At 35.6% G+C, this 5,851-nt stretch overlaps 2 non-coding genes across 2 annotated transcripts; both read left to right on the top strand.

The window, feature by feature from the left end:
- Positions 1 to 345: 345 nt before the first annotated feature.
- On the top strand, positions 346 to 452 carry LOC121227410 (small nucleolar RNA R71). Its single transcript, XR_005925021.1, has one exon. It is a non-coding gene; the product is annotated as a small nucleolar RNA R71 (small nucleolar RNA).
- A 4,774-nt stretch (positions 453 to 5,226) lies between these two features.
- On the top strand, positions 5,227 to 5,333 carry LOC121227503 (small nucleolar RNA R71). Its single transcript, XR_005925112.1, has one exon. It is a non-coding gene; the product is annotated as a small nucleolar RNA R71 (small nucleolar RNA).
- The last annotated feature ends 518 nt before the right edge of the window (positions 5,334 to 5,851 follow it).

The following is a 5,851-nucleotide window of genomic DNA, read 5'->3' as shown; positions in this document are numbered from 1 at the left end:
CCATAAGGTTGGTATTCTGAAAGGCTTGTTTCACCTCCACTTGCTTAGCACTGCATTACTGGGTGAACCTGTGACGAACTAAGAAACCCATCAATCTTTTTATTTAAGAGTTCTACCTGAATAGAAAGCATGGTGACTGAATCGACGTTATAAACACCGGCTTTTTTCGTTAGCTTTGTCCTCATGACTTGCCACTGATAGTTTTTCAGTGACATCTCCTCTATAAACTCATAGGCATCTTCAGGTGTTTTATTATTGATGGTTCCGCCAGCAGCTGCGTCAACCATTTGTCGAGTTGAAGGATTCAGGCCATTATGGAACGTTTGAACCTGTAGCCAAAGCGGTAACCCATGGTGAGGGCACCTTCTTAAAAGGTCATTGTATCTCTCCCATGCATCGTAGAGTGTTTCTAAATCCATCTGCACAAAAGAAGAGATATTATTACGTAATTTAGCCGTTTTAGCTGGCAGAAAATATTTTAGTAAAAAATTTTCGGTCATTTGTTCCCAACTAGTAATTGACCCTCGTGGTAACGAGTTCAAACACTGTTTATCTTTGTTCCTCAATGAAAAAGGGAATAACCGAAGATGAATGGCATCATCAGAGACACCATTGATTTTAAATGTATCGCATGGTTCTAAGAAGTTGGCTAAATGAGCATTGGGATCCTCATCCTACAAACCATCAAATTGAACAAATTGCTGTATCATTTGAATAGTGTTAGGTTTTAATTCAAAAGTATTTGTAGCTATAGCAGGTCTAACTATTCTCAATTCAGTTCCTGTTAGAGAAGGTTTAGCATAATCATACATAGTACGTGGAGCAGGATTTTGATTAACCGCAATTGCAGGAGGTAGCTGATTGCCTTGGTTTTCAGCCATCTGTTTGGTTGGGGTTGAGTATTGTATTCTTGCTCGTTCTCTGTGTATCTTAAGCTTTGCCTTATTTCTCTTTGATTTCTACGAACTGTACGATCGATTTCTTCGTCAAAAAGTAATGGTCCTGACGGATTTCTTCTAGTCATAAACTATAAAAACCTACTAAGAGAAGGAAAAAGTAAATTAATAAATAATAATAATAATAAATTAAAGTGCACAAAAAATAAATGGCTAAAGTAATAAAAATTGAGTGCTCCTAATATTTCAGTTCCCTGGCAACGGCACCAAAAACTTGATCGCGTGATTTCGTGATAGGTTTTAAATATATATAATTACTTGTTCTTGATCTAACTATTATCACGATGTAGTCAAGTGTACCTATCGAACAGTAATATAGTTTTAGCAAGACCGGATTGTCGAACCCAAAGGAACTAAAAGTACTAGTAATGACTGTCTTTTTATTATCTAGCCTAAGAATAAAGAGGTTTTTGTTTTAACTAACTAATTATCTAAACTAAGAATGCACAGAGAATGGAATTGGGGAATTGCTTTTGGAAAAATCGATTGAATGAACACAATACCTAAGGAAAAATCCACCTAGACTGTACTTGTTATTCTGGCTACGAATCGGACGATGTATTCATTTAACTTGTTCCGTAGAGATCCCTAAGTTATGTTATTATCCCTATTCAAGACTAATAACGTCTAATCCCTAGATTGAACAACTGAGACTTTTCACTAATTAACACTCTAGGGTTGCATTAACTCGATCAATAGATCCCCTTATTAGGTTTCACCCTAATCGGCAAAATCTTATCACCTTATGTCTAGGTGCACAATCAACTCCGCTTAATTATGACAAATGTACTCTTAAACAGGGCCTATTCCTCCTCTGAATAAGAGCTTATCTTGAATCGGTATCGTCCCCCACTCTCACACTGATTATCCTTCAAAACTCCAGTTCAAGAAATTCATTCATCATTCAGGAAGTTTCACTTATCTCCCTATCTTATGATTATGAATCTATCTTTTTCATTATATCTATCTTTGTACATTGAGGGCAATATACATCTTAAGTGTGGGGGGTCTTTTATATCATCATTAGAAATCCCTGAATTGTGTCTTATTCTCATGTAAATCATTTATATCACTATTAGAATGAATTTTAATTAATTTATGATTTTTATTGATATGTCTTGAATTAAAATATAGGCATTTATGCATTGAGTGTTTAAACTTTAAGACATTAAGGAATCAAGCATGATAAGTTGATTTTTGAATAATTAAAAACTTTAAGGTTGTTTTTCCCAAGTTTAGGTATTATCTTGAGTTGAAATTCACAGGTTTAAACATCATAAAGCCATAACTTTTGTGAGATTTTGAGCCTTTAGAGCATCTATCATTTCTTTCATGCTCACTTTTATTGTTGCTTTGAGTGCATCAGTATTGAATTGTTATTCTAGAACTTGCTTGATTATGCATGTCAAGACCACACCGTTTGAGTTGATATGTCAAAATGATAAAGGCACTTAGGTTTAACCCACTCACTTCACAAAAGCCTACCTTCATAATTAACCCTTAGTGAACCCCTTTGAGTCTAACAAGCCATTAATTGATTTACAATCAATATTAACCCATAAGCCATTATTGTTGAAATCCCCTAATTTGATCCCTATTTTTGTCGAGATTTGATTTGAACTAATTGCTTAGCTATGTTTTGCTCTTCTATGTAGCTAACTTGTTCTTAAAAAAAATTCATATTTACATTTTAGTAGTAATTCGGTATTGTTGAGCCGCAATATCTAAATTCCATCTTCTGAGAAGGAGCTCACTTGTACTCAATTGATGTTTAATTACTTTTTCTAGTTAGGAAATTTTTCAATTCAATCTTGATTCTAACCTTTTCTTTCAGCTTGTGACCACACCCCCTAACCAAAGCCACGTTACAACCCTTTAAAGACCTCTTGATTGATGTTTATCTCAATTTATAGTGGTGGAGATTTGATTTTCATGCAAGCATATGGTAATGACTTTTCATTATTGACTATTGAGTGCTTCATGTATTATCCTTAACACCTCGAGTGATTTGAGTGAATCTTTAGTGAGGATGTGAAAATCTGTGATATTTTGAGTCGAAGGTAATTACTTAGATGAAGGGAGACACCTATGCTTTTATGATAAAATACTCAACTTGGAATGTTTGAAACTTTAATGTTCTTTTAGTTGAATTTTCAATGTATGATTACCTATGGATTATTTTGAGATATTATCGATAGAAATTATAAGTTGAGAAGAATTTATTTTGATTATGAGTTTAGGATCTTGCTTGAGGACAAGCAAATGCTTGAGTGTGGGGGTATTTGATAAACCGTAATTTATACATATTTCTATCCTATGCTTAGCAGATTTTATGGATTATTTTTCCCTAAAATTGGTGAATTTGATTCTCATAAAGCCTTAATTTCATGTTTTATACTTAGGTGAGCATAGGAGAGTGAAAAGAACGAGAAACAGGCCAAAAACGGAGAAAATGGGCCAACGTACGAAATCAATACGGCCTGGACTTCCTCACACGGGTAGACCACACGGCCGTGTCCCTTTGGCAAGGTCAAAGCACGATTTACACGGGTAGATCACATGTCTGTGCCCATTTAACAGCCTTGACCATGGCATTAAGCAATCGCACACGGGTGTGTCACACGGGGGTGTCCCTGTCGATCCCAAGTTTAGTCTAATTCGAAAAAGGCCAATTTTGAAGGCTCTTAGGCATTCCAAATCCTATTTAAACACCTGAGGAGGCACTTAGACGGGGGAGGCAGAGGAGGAAGCAAGGAATTGCTCAAGGAAAGCTGATTGATCCATCTCAAAAGTCGGATTCACCACCAAGACTGAAGATCTCCCTTCAAATTCCCTCAGGAGTTTTGGGTTTTCTTATGTTTAGTTATTTTTATTCTTTTGAGATGTTTTCTTTCATTAGTATGAACTAAAACCCCTACATACCTAAGGGGAATGAAACCTAAGATGGATCTTGTTATTATTATCTGAATTGTATGATAAATATTTAACTTGTTCTTAATTATGTGTTTTTAATTCTTGTTTTGATATTCTAGGATACTGATTCAAGTTAAGCTCTTATTCAGAGGAGGAATAGACCCTGTCTAAGAGTAAATTTGTCATGATTAAGCAGAGTTGATTTCACGCCTAGAGATAGGGTGACAAGATTTTTTCGGATTAGGGTGAAACCTAATAAGGGGATCCATAGATCGAGTTAATGCAACCCTAGGGTGTTAATTAGAAAGAGATTTCAATTATTCAATCTAGGGTTAGACATTGTTAGTCTCGAGAGAGATAATAATATAACTTGGGGATCTCTACGGAACAAGTTGAATGAATAAATCGTCCGATTCAGAGTCAAATAACAAGTGAAGTCTAGGTGGATTTTACCTTAGGTGTTGTCTTAATCAATCGAATTTTCCAAAAAGTATTTTCCCAAATTTCTTTTTTGTGATTTCTTAGTTTAATTAATTAGTTAGATAAACAAAACCATTTTATTTTTTAGGCTAGATAATAAAAGAAAGTTGATACTAGTACTTTTAGTTCCTTTGGGTTCGATAATCCGATCTTGCTAAAGCTATACTACTATTCGATAGGTACACTTGCCTTCATCGTGATAATAGTTAGTTTGAAGAACGATTCATTATAAATATTTAAAACATGTCACGAATATCACGTATCAATACACCTTCAATAGGTTCTCTAAACTATTAGAAGGTTCAGCTTGAGTTGCTTTCTAAACTTGTTGGGTAAAAACAGGTGGCTAGGTCGATCTAGGTTGGGTATAAGTGTTACTGGTTCTAGCCCTTTGTTTACTCCAGGAAAAATTAGGGTGGTTTTACCCAAATGGGTTATAAAAATTAGATTTCAGTCCTTGCCTTCCTCAGTTTTGGTTCTGATTGCCCATGCAATACACGAATTCTGAGTTTGATGGACATTCTTCAAACAAATGTCCTTCCCACAATAAACACAGGTTATATTTTCAAAGTGAATAGGTGGCTAGCTACAAAACTATTAAACCCATTAGTGGTAAAATTTTTAAGCATTGAGAAAATCGAAGATACCTAATATGCAAGTGAAGTGAGAGTGTCCACTCATATACTCCAACGATTCATATTACTGATGCTGCTGATTGGTTGGCTTTTGATAATTGTTGCTGGTAATCCTCTCAATGATTTCATAGGCCTTTGTATACGACTTAGAAAGGAGAGCACAGTCAGCAGAAGCATCCACTACTATCCTCGTATGAGCATTTAGACCGTTATAAAACTTCTCAAGTTGGATTGAATGAGGGATTCTGTGATGAGGGCACTTCCGTAGTAATTCTTTATACCTTGATCATGCCTCATATAAGGACTCATCATCCATTTGTTGGAAAGTAGTGATCTCGTTCCTCAACTTAGCATTCTTGCTAGGCGAGAAATACTTCATGAGGAATCTTTCTGCTAACTCTTGCCATGTGGAAATGGAATTTGGTGGCAATGAGTTCAACCAAGCTCTGTCCACTTGAAAGAATTGCTCACCTCCATAAATAGTCTTAAGTGAAGGTGAGGATCTTCGGTAGGCATTCCACTGAATTGGCCCACTGTCTAAAGCATCTAGAACATGATTGGCTTCAGCTCGAACTGTTGTGCCTCGATTTCGAGTCTCCTAATACCCAGATTAAGATCATGAAATACTGGCACAACATACTGTCTTAGAGCTCTAACCCTATCATCGGTAATAAGGATAGGATTTTGAGCAGTGTTTGCTCCATTTTCTTGAATCAGATTTTCAAATTTTATTTCTTCGATCCTTCTTTGACTTGCTTGTCTTCTTTATTGTCGGAAAGTTCTTTCAATCTCAGGGTCTACAGGGAGTAAATTGATAATTCGATCAATACTCATAAACACCTGAAACAAACACAAAAAAATTAATTA

This window comes from Gossypium hirsutum, chromosome A03, assembly GCF_007990345.1.
Source record: "Gossypium hirsutum isolate 1008001.06 chromosome A03, Gossypium_hirsutum_v2.1, whole genome shotgun sequence".
In the NCBI taxonomy this organism is placed as follows: domain Eukaryota; kingdom Viridiplantae; phylum Streptophyta; class Magnoliopsida; order Malvales; family Malvaceae; genus Gossypium; species Gossypium hirsutum.
Note: the sequence above shows the minus strand (reverse complement) of the source record. Positions and strands in the feature narration are given on the sequence as shown.